General features: G+C 41.1%; 1 protein-coding gene across 1 annotated transcript in view; it reads left to right on the forward strand.

Annotated features, from left to right (window-relative positions):
- LOC311112990 (B-cell scaffold protein with ankyrin repeats-like) overlaps positions 1-14887 on the forward strand; it is a gene marked incomplete at both ends in the record, with an annotated part of 118200 nt that overhangs the window by 84065 nt on the left and 19248 nt on the right. The gene's annotated exons all lie outside the window — the stretch shown is intronic.

Genomic DNA, 14887 nt, shown 5'->3' on the forward strand with positions numbered 1-14887 from the left:
CTGCAACATCCTCCAGCATGACCTGTTTGCCGGCGGGTCAGTCATGGTGTGGGGTGGCATTTCTTTGGGGGGCCGCACAGCCCTTCATGTGCTCGCCAGAGGTAGCCTGACTGCCATTAGGTACCGAGATGAGATCCTCAGACCCCTTGTGAGACCATATGCTGGTGCGGTTGGCCCTGGGTTCCTCCTAATGCAAGACAATGCTAGACCTCATGTGGCTGGAGTGTGTCAGCAGTTCCTGCAAGAGGAAGGCATTGATGCTATGGACTGGCCCGCCCGTTCCCCAGACCTGAATCCAATTGAGCACATCTGGGACATCATGTCTCGCTCCATCCACCAACGCCACGTTGCTCCACAGACTGTCCAGGAGTTGGCGGATGCTTTAGTCCAGGTCTGGGAGGAGATCCCTCAGGAGACCATCCGCCACCTCATCAGGAGCATGCCCAGGCGTTGTAGGGAGGTCATACAGGGATGTGGAGGCCACACACACTACTGAGCCTCATTTTGACTTGTTTTAAGGACATTACATCAAAGTTGGATCAGCCTGTAGTGTGGTTTTCCACTTTAATTTTGAGTGTGACTCCAAATCCAGACCTCCATGGGTTGATAAATTTGATTTCCATTGATCATTTTTGTGTGATTTTGTTGTCAGCACATTCAACTATGTAAAGAAAAAGTATTTAATAAGATTATTTCATTCATTCAGATCTAGGATGTGTTATTTTAGTGTTCCCTTTATTTTTTTGAGCAGTGTAATTTCCTTCCACTTTGTCTACTACAGGCTGTGTGCTAAGCTACCGTGAATTTCAACCCAACTTTGACCAGACACTCACCAACCGGAGATACAACCAGATGCTCACCAATTGGAGATACAACCAGACCCTCACCAAGAACCCTTACTGCAACAAAACTACGTCTATTCACTTTTATCACTACCTATTTGGGGTGGTATGTGTTGTATGGATGTGTAAAGCATCACCTTGAATTGCAATTTGGCAGCATTTGCGCTTATCTGAACTGTAAGTTATGTGCATATCCTATAGAATGTATTTTGAATGGGTGTGCGTGTGTTAGTGGAAGGAGTGTTTGGTGAGTGTGCCACGGTAGGTGTGAGCTGCAAAGGACTGTGGGCTGTGTGAGCTCAGAGGGAAATGTACTGGGTAAATATATTAATGGAACAAGAGTCAAGAAAAAGGTCTGCCACTGATGCTCGCACATTATTGCACATTTTATCTCAATGGGATCTTTGTCAGATGATGAAAACGTTGTGGCTTATGTGTGCATTTAAATAAATCACTGTGGGAGTATTTCAGAGTTGCGGACACTACTTTTCTCAAATAAATGTTTGAAAATGTAACGTGCGTAATCAAATTCCCTATTTATAATACACTAATTTATACATTCATGATATTCCCTTGGATCTTGTGAGATGTCTATAAATCAGCTGGTTTATACAGAGTACGATGAGAACCCTTAAGACCTTATGGTTCTCATTTCAAGATGTCTTACCATTTGAATTTATTAACACATACTGTACATTGTATGAGACCAAACATAAGAATAAAACATTTTAGTGGTAACTGTTTGAACAAAAGTCAAAATGCAGTCTAATTTTATTTTCTAGGGCCTTTTGTAATTTTTGCTTCAGGTGTCAATACATTAACAACACATTATGAACCCCCTTCTCCAAGCATTCCCCCCCCCCACCCCCAGAAAGAAACTACTAACGTTTACTGTTGGTCTTTCTTGCACTCACACTTGCATATATGTGCCATTTCATACTAGCACTGATTTAGATGAAAGCGGCTATTTTAAAGGCCATTTTTACTTGCAATGATTGTGATGTGGTTATATTACCTACTTTCGTTGATTTCACTGATTGTAAGTCATTCTGGATAAGAGCATCTGTGAAAACGTCAAATGTAATTATCAATAGCTATGAAAATATGATTTGATAATCAAATCACAACATAGTCTACTGCACATGCATTTGTAATGTACAGAGTTAATTTGACCAGTATTGTCGCAGCAAAATAATCCTGCAGCAACAGGATTTGAATGTTTAGTCCATAATGTTGCTTGATTGGTGGTTAGGCTATTAGCTGGCCAAAATTAGGCTATATGAACAGTGCAATACTGTTAATATAACCATGTTTTAGTGTGGGCTTTCAGTCAATTTTCAGTACATCACAAATCTTATCTGTATTTCTGTCACACCCTGATCTGTTTCACCTGTCTTGTGCTTGTCTCCACCCCCCCCACCAGGTGTCTCCTATTCTTCCCCATTATCCCCTGTGTATTTATACCTGTGTTTTCCTTTCGTCTGTTGCCAGTTTGTCTTGTTTTGTCAGGTCTTACCAGCGTGTTTCCCGTTTCTCTAGTTCTTGTTTTCTAGTCTTCCTGGTTCCGACCTTTCTGCCTGTCCTGGCCCTGACCCTGAGCCTGCCTGCCGTTCTGTTCCTGATTGACTCTGCCTTGGATTAGGAACCTCTGCCTGCCCTCGACCTGCCCTTTGCCTGCACATTTGTTATAATAAATATTCTAAGAACAGAACTATCCGCCTCCTGTGTCTGCATCTGGGTCATAGTCGTGATAATTTCCTGTGGTGCAGGAAAATTCTCAACAACAAAAGAGTGATCAAATTAAATTCCTACACCTGTATAGACAAATTAGTGAATACTTAAGCAATAATGCCAGAGGAAGTGTGGTATATGGCCAATATACCACGGGTAAGGGCTGTTCTTACGCACGACGCAATGGCCATATATCACAAACCCCAGAGGTGCCGTATTGCTATTATAAACTGGTTACCAACGTAATTAGAGCAGTAAAAATAAATGTTTTGTCATATGGTCTGATATACCATGGCTGTCATCCAATCAGCATTCAGGGCTCGAACCACAGAGTTGATACATAATACACTGCTCAAAAAAATTAAGGGAAAACTAAAATAACACATCCTAGATCTGAATGAATGAAATAATCTTTTAAATACTTTTTTCTTTACATAGTTGAATGTGCTGACAACAAAATCACACAAAAATGATCAATGGAAATCAAATGTATCAACCCATGGAGGTCTGGATTTGGAGTCACACTCAAAATTAAAGTGGAAAACTACACTACAGGCTGATCCAACTTTGATGTAATGTCCTTAAAACAAGTCAAAATGAGGCTCAGTAGTGTGTGTGGCCTCCACGTGCCTGTATGACCTCCCTACAACACCTGCGCATGCTCCTGATGAGGTGGAGGATGGTCTCCTGAGGGATCTCCTCCCAGACCTGGACTAAAGCATCCGCCAACTCCTGGACAGTCTGTGGTGCAACGTGGCGTTGGTGGATGGAGCGAGACATGATGTCCCAGATGTGCTCAATTGGATTCAGGTCTGGGGAACAGGCGGGCCAGTCCATAGCATCAATGCCTTCCTCTTGCAGGAACTGCTGACACACTCCAGCCACATGAGGCCCAGGGCCAACCGCACCAGCATATGGTCTCACAAGGGGTCTGAGGATCTCATCTCGGTACCTAATGGCAGTCAGGCTACCTCTGGCGAGCACATGGAGGCCCCCCAAAGAAATGCCACCCCACACCATGACTGACCCACCGCCAAACCGGTCATGCTGGAGGATGTTGCAGGCTGTCACGTCTGTCACATGTGCTCAGTATAAACCTGCTTTCATCTGTGAAGAGCACAGGGCGCCAGTGGCGAATTTGCCAATCTTGATGTTCTCTGGCAAATGCCAAACGTCCTGCACAGTGTTGGGCTGTAAGCACAACCCCCACCTGTGGATGTCGGGCCCTCTTACCACCCTCATGGAGTCTGTTTCTGACCGTTTGAGCAGACACATGCACATTTGTGGCCTGCTGGAGGTAATTTTGCAGGGCTCTGGCAGTGCTCCTCCTGCTCCTCCTTGCACAAAAGCGGAGGTAGCGGTCCTGCTGCTGGGTTGTTGCCCTCCTACGGCCTCCTCCACGTCTCCTGATGTACTGGCCTGTCTCCTGGTAGCGCCTCCATGCTCTGGACACTACGCTGACAGACACAGCAAACCTTCTTGCCACAGTTCGCATTGATGTGCCATCCTGGATGAGCTGCACTACCTGAGCCACTTGTGTGGGTTGTAGACTCCGTCTCATGCTACCACTAGAGTGAAAGCACCGCCAGCATTCAAAAGTGACCAAAACATCAGCCAGGAAGCATAGGAACTGAGAAGTGGTCTGTGGTCACCACCTGCAGAACCACTCCTTTATTGGGGGTGTCTTGCTAATTGCCTATAATTTCCACCTGTTGTCTATTCCATTTGCACAACAGCATGTGACATGTATTGTCAATCAGTGTTGCTTTCTAAGTGGACAGTTTGATTTCACAGAAGTGTGATTGACTTGGAGTTACATTGTGTTGTTTAAGTGTTCCCTTTATTTTTTTGAGCAGTGTATTATAAATCACATACTATAAAGTGAAGTAAATATGCACACATGCAATGAATGCCTGCCTCAAACAATCAGAGCAAATTATGTTTTCGTTTTTTACAGTTGGGCTGTCATTCTTTGTACTGTACTTCTGCATAAACAATAACATTTTCTTTTCAGTCAAATAAAGCCATTTAGAGTAATTCTTGAAGCTATGTGTAGTAAAATGAAACTTGTGATGACGTCAGACTTTTCGTATCCACTGTTGTAACGGAGAAGTGTTTGGCTCTGAATCGATGAGAAACAACAGGGACCTCCGAGGCAGAGCGACACCAACCACAACCACTCTGGTCCAGACACTGTGACAGACTCTGTGGCTTGTCATCTGTTTTTACTCAGGTGAAGCACTCTGCCACTTAATATAGCGTATAATCAGACCAGTGTATCTGGGAGGAGAATTCATTTTCAGAAAATACAAGTTTTAAATCTTCTTTTAATAGATGGAAGTTCAATCAAAATCATATTTTGTTCTGTTACAAAATGGCCACCTGAACCTATTGCAGAGTATCTGCCTCCCCCTATTGTGAAATAAATGTTTAAGGGTTATGTGATACCAACTTTCATAAGTAAAGTAATTCCGTAGGCCTTCACTACAATAAGACAGCTACTATCAGGGACTTTGTATTGTACATTTTCTGTACATTATGTTATGTAAAGGCGGCAGGTAGCTTAGTGGCTAAGAGCGTTGTGCCAGTAATCGAAAGGTCGCTGGTTCTAATCCCCGAGCCGACTAGGTGAAAAATCTGCCGATGTGCCCTTGAGCAAGGCACTTAACCCTAATTGCTCATGTAAGTCGCTCTGGATAAGAGCGTCTGCTAAATGACGTAAATGTAATGTAAATGTACATGATACTAGCCTACATGATTCCCTGCAGAGTGACTCAGGGAAGCTTTCAGTTAAATGTAACGTGACATAAATAGTTAATATAACTATGTTCTTAGAAATAAATAAATAACACTAACAGAAGGCATGACAAGCAGTTCTGAAACATATTTGTGAAGCATCTACAGTGCCTTGAGAAAGTATTCACACCCTTTGACTTTTTCCAAATGGTGTTGTGTTATAGCATGAATTTAAAATACACTGAAAAAAATATAAACGCAAAGTTCAACAATTTCAAAGATTTTACTGAGTTACAGTTCATATAAGGAAATCAGTCAATTGAAAACAAATAATCATGCCCTAATCTACAGATTTCACATGACTGGGAATACAGATATGCATCTGTTGGTCACAGATACCTTTTTTTTAAAAGGTCCACACGTGGATCAGAAAATCAGTCAGTATCTGGTGTGACCCCCATTTGCAGTGCGACACATCTCCTTCGCATAGAGTTGATCAGGCTGTTGATTGTGGCCTGTGGAATGCTGTCCCACTCCTCTTGAATTGTTGTGTGAAGTTGCTGGATATTGGTGGGAACTGGAACACGCTGTCGTACACATCAATCCAGAGTATCCCAAACATGCTCAATGGGTGACATGTCTGGTGAGTATGCAGGCCATGGAAGAACTGGGACATTTTCAGTTTCCAGGAATTGTGTACAGATCCTTGCGACATGGGGCTGTGCATTATCATGCTGAAACATGAGGTGATGGCGGCGGATGAATGGCACGACAATGGGCCTCAGGATCTTGTCACGGTATCTCTGTGCATTCAAATTGCCATAGATAAAATGCAATTGTGTTTGTTGTCCGTAGCTTATGCCTTCCCATAACATAACCCCACCGCCACCATGGGGCACTCTGTTCACATCGCTGACATCAGCAAACCGCTTGCCCACACAACGTCATACATGCGTCTGCCATCTGCCCGTTACAGTTGAAATTGGGATTCATCCCTGAAGAGCATACTTCTCCAGCGTGCCAGTGGCCATCGAAGGTGAGCATTTGCCGCCCACTGAAGCCAAACTACAGTCAGGTCAAGACCCTGGTGAGGATGACGAGCACGCGGATGAGCTTCCCTGAGACAGTTTCCATCAGTTTGTGGAGAAATTCTTTGGTTGTTCAAACCCACAGTTTCATCAGCTGTCCGGGTGGCTGGTCTCAGACAATCCCACAGGCAAAGAAGCCGGATGTGAAGGTCCTGGGCTGGTGTGGTCTGAGATTGTGAGGCCGGTTGTACTGCCAAATTGTGAGGCCGGACGTACTGCCAAATTCTCTAAAACAAAGTGGTGGCTTACGGTAGAGAAATGAACATTAAATTATCTGGCAACAGCTCTGGTGGACATCCCTTCAGTCAGCATGCCAATTGCACGCTCCCTCAAAACTTTACACATCTGTGGCATTGTGTTGTGTGACAAAACTGCTTTTATTGTCCCCAGCACAAGGTGCACCTGTGTAATGATCATGGTGTTTAATCAGTTTCTTGATATGCCACACCTGTCAGGTGGATGGATTATCTTGGCAAAGGAGAAATGTTCACTAACAGGGATGTAAACAAATTTGTGCACAACATTTGAGAGAAATACGCTTTTTGTAAATATGGAACATTTCTGTGATCTTTTATTTCAAGTTTGGTTTTTTACAGGCATTACTGGAACCATGTCGTCCAAAAAGTTATACTTTTGAATCATCTGTCCATAGAATGTTCTTCCAAGAGTCTTGATGATTATCCAGGTGCTTTTTGACAAACTTGAGTCAACTTTTTGGACGAGATGGGTCCCATTATGCCTGGCGAAAACCAAACACTGCATTCCACAGTAAGAACATCATACCAAAGGTCAAGCATGGTGGTGGTGGTGTGATGGTTTGGGGATGCTTTGCTGCCTCAGGAACTGGATGACTTGCCTTAATAGAAGGAAGCATGAATTCTGCTCTGTATCAGAGAATTCTACAGGAGAATGTCAGACCATCCGTCTGTGAGCTGAAGCTGAAGCGCAGCTGGGTCATGCAGCAAGACAATGATCCAAAACACACAATCAAGTCTACATGAAAATTGCTAAAAAGCAACAAATTGGAAGTTTTGGAATGGCCTAGTCAAAGCTAATCCCAATTGAGATGTTGTGGCAGGACTTGAAACGAGCAGTTCATGCTTGAAAACCCACATGTCACTGAGTTAAAGCAGTTCTGCATGGAAGAGTGGGCCAAAATTCCTCCACAGCGACGTGAGAGACTGATCAACAACTACAGGAAGCATTTGGTTGAAGTCATTGCAGCTAAAGGTGGCACAACCAGTTATTGAGTGTAAGGGGGCAATTACTTTTTCACACAGGGGAATTGGGTTTTGCATAACTTTGTTTATGAAATAAATATGTAATTGTTGTGTTATTTGTTCAATTATGTTCCCTTTATCTAATATTAGGTTTTGGTTGAAGATCTGATAACATTCAGTATCACAAATATGCAAAAGTAGAGAAAATTAGAAAGGGGGCAAATAACTTTTCATAGCACTGTTCACTGGAGTTGCTTACCAAGACAATGCTGAATATTGGCCGAGTGACAGTTTTGACTTAAATCTACTTGAAAATTCAGGGGCCTCCCGAGTGGCGCAGCAGTCTAAGGCACTGTATCACAGTGCTAGAGGTGTCACTACAGACCCGGGTTTGATCCCTGGCTGTATCACAACCGGCTCTTCATTGTGATCAGATGGCTAATATAAATACTATGCATGCCAGTTAACAGTTGAGGAGAGACTGACTGCATCACTTCTTATTTTTATAAGAAACATTAATGTGTTGAAAATTCCAAATTATTTGCATAGTCAACATACGCACAGCTCTGACACACACACTTACCCCACCAGACATGCCACCAGGGGTCTTTTCACAGTCCCCAAATCCAGAACAAATTCAAGAAAGCATACAGTATTATATAGAGCCATTATTGCATGGAACTCCCTTCCATCTCATATTGCTCAAATGAACAGCAAACCTGGTTTCGAATAACAGATAAAATAACACCTCACAGCACTATGCCTCTCTCCTATTTGACCTAGATAGTTTGTGTGTATGTATTGATATGTAGGCTATGTGTGCCTTTTTTACATTTATGTAGTTCTGTTCTTGAGCTGTTCTTGTCTATTAATGTTCTGTATTATGTAATGTTTCATGTTTTGTGTGGATCCCAGGAAGAGTATCTGCTGCTTTGACAACGGCTAATGGGGATCCTAATAAAATATCAAATTCCAAATACATAGCCTACCAACTGACTCTTGAAAAATATAACATCTAAATGCCTTATGAGCTTTTACCACCTTCTTACCCTATCAAAACCCAAAATATAAGGTTAGGGTTAGGCAAGAACCAAGAGTGGTTAGGGTTAGGGGACAGGGTTAGGTTTAGGCAGAAACCAAGAATGGTTTGGCTTGCCTTACACAGTAATTGAACTCGCCACCTGCCATTGGGCTGAAACATAAAACATAGCGGCTTTTCTTAAAACATTTCTGACCACAAGTTTTATGCATATTGGTCTGATGCATGTGTTTACGGTACTTCCAGTTTTATACCAAAAACATGTAATTTATCTTGGTTAGCTGTTGGTGGCAGTGGCTAGTTTAACAAAACCAAAGTGTCCATACACTGCTTTGAAGGTAAGGGAACTCATATTTTAACATGCTATAAGGCATTATAAAAGTTTAGGCTATTAATATGAGTTGAAACATCGTTATTTAGGTTGTAAGGCATTATACTCCTACTTACACCATTTGTTGTGTATTATAATGTATAGCTGACTCCATGTTTTAAATATTATATGGTCCTCTGTAGCTCAATTGGTAGAGCATGGCGCTTGTAATGCCAGGGTAGTGGGTTCGATCCCCGGGACCACCCATACGTAAAAATGTATGCACACATGACTGTAAGTCGCTTTGGATAAACGCGTCTGCTAAATGGCATATTATAAATGCATTCTGAAGATGTTATTCATAAGAAGTGTTACAACATAGACATGTCGGCTCTTTTGGTTAAGTTCAACCAAAAAAAAGACAATGGTGTGTTTCTGCAGTTGCCTGAGACTACTAATATTGGTCCCCCAAAAAAATCTAACCATAAACTGATGATTCTAATAAATAATGCTGGTAGCAGCCTTTTTATAAAACCTTATAAAGGCGCATAAGTGCTTATAACAAGTTATAAAATATATATATATATATATATATATATATACACACATACTTGGATGCTGTAAAAAGTGTTACCAAAATACTAATAAGCCTTGTTATGTTTTCCCCAATAATCTTATTTTGAAGATTAGAGTAAATTAAAGGGGGGATAAAAATATCTAAAACCCTGAATATTTTATACAGTACTAACACAATTAATATTTGTGAAGCATCTATTCTACATTAGGAATGCTTAAAGGGATAGTTCACCCTAATTACAAAATGTAATTATTGGTTTCCTTTCCCTGTAAGCAGTCTATGGACAAATTAGGACAGCAATCCATGCTTTGGTTTCGTTTCCCTGGCACTGTTTCCAAATGCTAATGTTTTAGCATTTGTGGCACAAATCCCATTCAAGTCATGGTACCAATATTAGCATTTTTCGTGCATCACATTTAAATCATCAATAAGTGACTAGGTAGAGCTTCACAATCCATTTGAGATACTTTCTGATAATTTCTGAATTTCTGAAAAATGCTAAAATTGGTACCATGACTTGAATGGGATTTGTGCCACAAATCTGGAAATAGTGCAGGGGAAATAAAGCCAAAACATGGATCGATGTCATACCTTGTTCATAGACTGCTTATTAACAAGGTATGACATCAATGCACGTGTAATAGCTTGAGTAAGGAAACCTTGAGTATGTTTTACTTAGCTTGGATAAACTCATCCACCTGACATTACATTTAGGACATTCAAGACTGACTGTGTTCATGTCCAAATAATCGGTGTCATCTTTCAGGTATCTCTCACAATGGACAAAGTTATTGGTGTGTACCTGTACTTTATAGACAATGTTGGGTATGCAGTATTACATGTATGTTATACTACGCCCAAGGTTTATGTCCTGACTATATGACATGACATGAAAAAGCTAGACCAAGTTGAATCAAAACCTCATGAGTGTAGCTGATACAAAATACAACATCTTTAAAGATGACAAATGAATGGAAAATGATTCTTCCCTCATTCTAAGAAACAGTATCTACAAGTTTTATATCACAATCTCATCATAAAAGGATAAATAAAATGCTTGTTACGTTCCCCAGCAAGAAAACCAAAATTGTCGCTCAAACAGAAGGGGAAACTAACAAAGAGTCACTGACAACAACCAAAACAAACAGGTGGGGTTTTAGGAGGGGTTCTGAAAGACCCCCATGGGGGTGTCCACTGAAAGTATACGAGCAACAACAACTGGAATCTAAAAGACACCCACCTGAGCGCCCACTACATTTTCCCACTAACAGGCAAACCAAATTAAAACCCACACCAAACTTAAAGACAGGAAGCAAACCAAAAAGTTGAGCAAAACAAAAACATGGAAGATCAGACAAAGGAATGTTTTTCTAGAAATCAAATAGGGAGTGCCAACTAAAGGTGTTGACCCTCTACATCTCTCAAGACAACCGGAGCACTGGGCCAGCCACTCTTAAATAGCACCTGGGCCAGCACAGGTGAAACACCTTCCCACTAACGAGATGACAACCAGCACAGGTGTAACACATACTGACTAACGAAGCGACACCAATCGGTGCGCCCTACATGCTAATGAGCTATATACGTGCTAAAGTCCAACCTCAAAACATAAATGGAAAAACCAAAGCCTGTAACATGCTTATGTATAAGACTTGCCATCTATTCCCCAGTATTCTTCAGTATGATTATCTGTGCAATTTTCTACGTGCAACAACTACCCTCCTAAAATGTATTTACCTCTCTATCTCTAGGTGCTGTGCACTTCAATGACTGCCCGCCCAGCCCTTTCAGCCTATCTACCTGTTAGGGGTTGGGTGTCTGGGCTGGGTTATATTAATACTCCTTTTCATACTAATCAAGCTACCAAATGACATTGTGCCATTGTGCTCATCTTGAGCCACGTAATCCTCTACACAACCATAATTCTGACCTGTTGGAGCTTAACTGGTGAGAAAGATCCCCAATTCAGATACATAAAGTATAGCCAAGTTTGAAAACTTTTAGAATACCGTTGCATACAGTTATTCGCCCTTCTGCTGTTTTGCCTAACACAACCCTACCCTCCACCTGCTTTCTGTCCTTCCAGGGGATGGCAGATACTCTACTCTCTACCCCTAGCGTGGCTTTACTCAATTACCTGCACATTTCCAAGCAGACCTAGGTTCAAATACATGCTTATTTAAGTATTTGTATTTTAAATATTTATTTTCTGTGTATTTGAGTATTTTCAAATAATTTGGCCAAATCAACTACTATTATTTGAAGTATTTGAAAGTATCTTATCAATACTATTTTACACTATTTTCAAATACTTGTTTCAAAATACATTTCAAATACTCCTAGGATCATACAGACACTTACTTACAAATACATGCCAATACTTTCCAAGTGTATTTCCAAATATTCAACTAATTGTATTTTCAAAGAAAACATATTCAAATACTTACTTCGAAATGTACGTGAAAGTAATTGAAATACCTTAAAAAGTATTTGAAACCAGGTCTTTTTCCTAGGGTGGGGAGCACCCCGAAGAGAAAAGCCTAATTTCCAATGAAATCTCAACTGAATACATGAGTTCTAATGAAAAAAGATTGCAGTTTTAAAACTGCAGTAAAGGTGCAGTAACTGCAGTGTACTGTGTTATTGTGGATGCAGTACTTGCCGAATAACTGCAGTATAACGGCAGTGTTCTGCACTGTAACAGCACTGTACTGTAACTGCAGTTATACAGCAAACATAATGCACTACTAAAAACTGCAGTATCGCTGTGTTATTTTGGACGCAGTGCTTGCAGCATAACTGCAGTATAACTACAAGTAGTGCAATAAAGACAAGTACAACAGCAAGCTGTTTTTTGAGGGGATGGTAGTGCTAGGGGTTCAACCAAGGTGTTCTTTCAAGAGATGTAGGCTGCAGCCCTGCTTGTGTCTTATATGGGTCATTCCACGAAATGCGTCCCTTTGATATTTTAAGTAGAAATTGAGCACCAATATCGAATTTTAAAAGCCTGTTATATTCAATGAAGTGCACTTTAATATAGACCACATGGAGAATACAATCAATCTGATTTTATATATGAATAAAGAAACTTGCTAAAGTGCCAATATGCAGCATTTTCACAAGTCTCTCCGTGTACCCTCTGTGATTTCAAGGAAGATTTTAACCCACTTAACCGCAACATTTCTCATCAGTTTTCACCATCATTGCAAGCCCTAGTTATTTTGTTGCTTTGACAAAGTCATTTCTGATGATTATTATTTATTTCATGTGATTAGTTATTCATTTTAGAAAAGAAAGAAACAACAACCTGTCCCTCATTTTAAGATCAACCCTGCTATGTGAACTGAACTCTCGTTTTAATATGGTGAATCTATTCCTTTTTTTTTTTTACATAATTTTTTTTTAAGAACATTTACATTTATGTTTTATTGAACATCTAATTGTCAAATCATATTGTAAATGCAGGTGGGCTGGTTCTACTCTTTTGGGCAATTTTCTGGTGCTTTGTGGTGGAAACCTGAGTGGGTTGAGCATAACACATCAACCCTGTTATCCAGAGATAGGCTAGAAATGTTTTAACACATTTTTGGGGGGTGAAGCTTGCATTCAGTTGCCACTCCCTGTTGCACACAACAAGCTTCCATTCCCCCTGTCACAAGGGGATTCATGGCTGATTTAAGATGAAAATCAACCCTGTTCAGTGGCGACCCGTCATTCAGGGCAGGTGGAGCCCCACCTGTTTTGAGCCGCACATTTTTTTTTTAATATGGGGGGGGGGGGGGGGGGGCTTGCCTGTTTTTCATGCTATTTTGGCATTAATATGTGTCACTTATCAGTTTGCAAACAATGTAAAAAAATATATAATATCATTGAGTTAATAAAGCCGCATACAAACATGGTCTCTTTTTTGCTTTCTTGAGTAAGGCAACTCCAAAATTCAGGTGTTTCAGCCTAGCTCAGTGCTTTCTGTGGTGGTGAAGCAGCCAGTAGAAAATACGGAGTGTAGGTGTTGGTAATGTTCTTTAGTTGCGCCGTGATTGGCTCAGTGTTCTGTCTCTCATGGGGACATTACGTCACCGCCAAGTCTAAGTGTAGAGCTCGAAAATTCAAGCCCCTTAGGTGCTGCCATAGAGTTACATTAGAAGCGCCCATCCAAGAAGGCTCAAGGTCATTGGCCACAGATAAAATCACGTAAAATCACATTATATCTGCAGTAGCTTTGATTGGACTGATCATGTCAACATCATACTTTCAAAATCTTAGCTAGCAGTCATCATCATGAATCAAGTCGACAACCTACTGGCAAATCCTTTTTAATCCTTGTCATATGAAGAGAAATAATGAAGAGAAATTATAGATAAAACGTATCGGTGCTCATCGGCCATTGGACATAAACATTGCACAACAAGTTGGAAATCGCAAATTCAACAATGAGTGGTTTGGAAGGAATCAGTGGCTTACTGCAAGCATTGCAAAGCAATCACTAGCCTGCTATTCAGTGGAGTGGCTGTGTGGTCCCAAGTCTGGGATTAAGGGTCTCTTTTTTCCAAGCTTAAATTAAAAACATTCAACATTGGCCATGCTGTCAATTAAGCATGATTTGTGCCGCGCACAAAACAACTGTTAACTCGGAACTGCGAAATCTGACTTCAGTGAGTTCAAGACAGCTGGGAACCCGGGAAAAAACTAACTCCGACTGGGAAAATACGGTTATCCAACTCGGAATTGTAAATCCGGAACTCGGGCCTCTTTCTAGAGCTACGACCTGAAGATCAATGATGTCATCATTATTCAACCTTGTTTTTTTCAGAGTTCCCAGTTGTCTTGAAAGCACCATAAATCCAGAGAATGCCAGAGAATGACAGACTTTGATGACAAAGTTTGATGACAAAATTTGCCCACAAGAAGGACCGCCGCGCCACCTTCCTGTTCAAGTGAGCACAGCACAACAAGGTGAGTCCAAAAATGTATTGTATGCTGCTGCATAAATTATGTAATATGCCAGGGAGATATGTATACTGTAGCTAAGAAAGTAATACTAAGTGTATGTTGTGTAGTAAGCTGTTAGTAGCCCATGTGCCTCACCCTAATAATTTGGTCCATTTTCCCCTCTTAATTTCGCCTACTGTTTACATTTTAGTCATTTAGCAGATGCTCTTACCCAGAGCGACTTACAGTTAGTGAGTGGATACATTTTCATACTGGCCCCCCGTGGGAAACGAACCCACAACCCTGGCGTTGCAAGCGCCATGCTCTACCAACTGAGCTACACGGGGCTTGATGGTGCACATGTAGCCTATAACCTGTTTTAGAGTAATGTAATCATCGAATATTGTAAGAGCTT

The sequence above is a fragment of the Coregonus lavaretus genome, assembly GCF_964263955.1.
Source record: "Coregonus lavaretus genome assembly, chromosome: 39".
NCBI classification, from domain to species: domain Eukaryota; kingdom Metazoa; phylum Chordata; class Actinopteri; order Salmoniformes; family Salmonidae; genus Coregonus; species Coregonus lavaretus.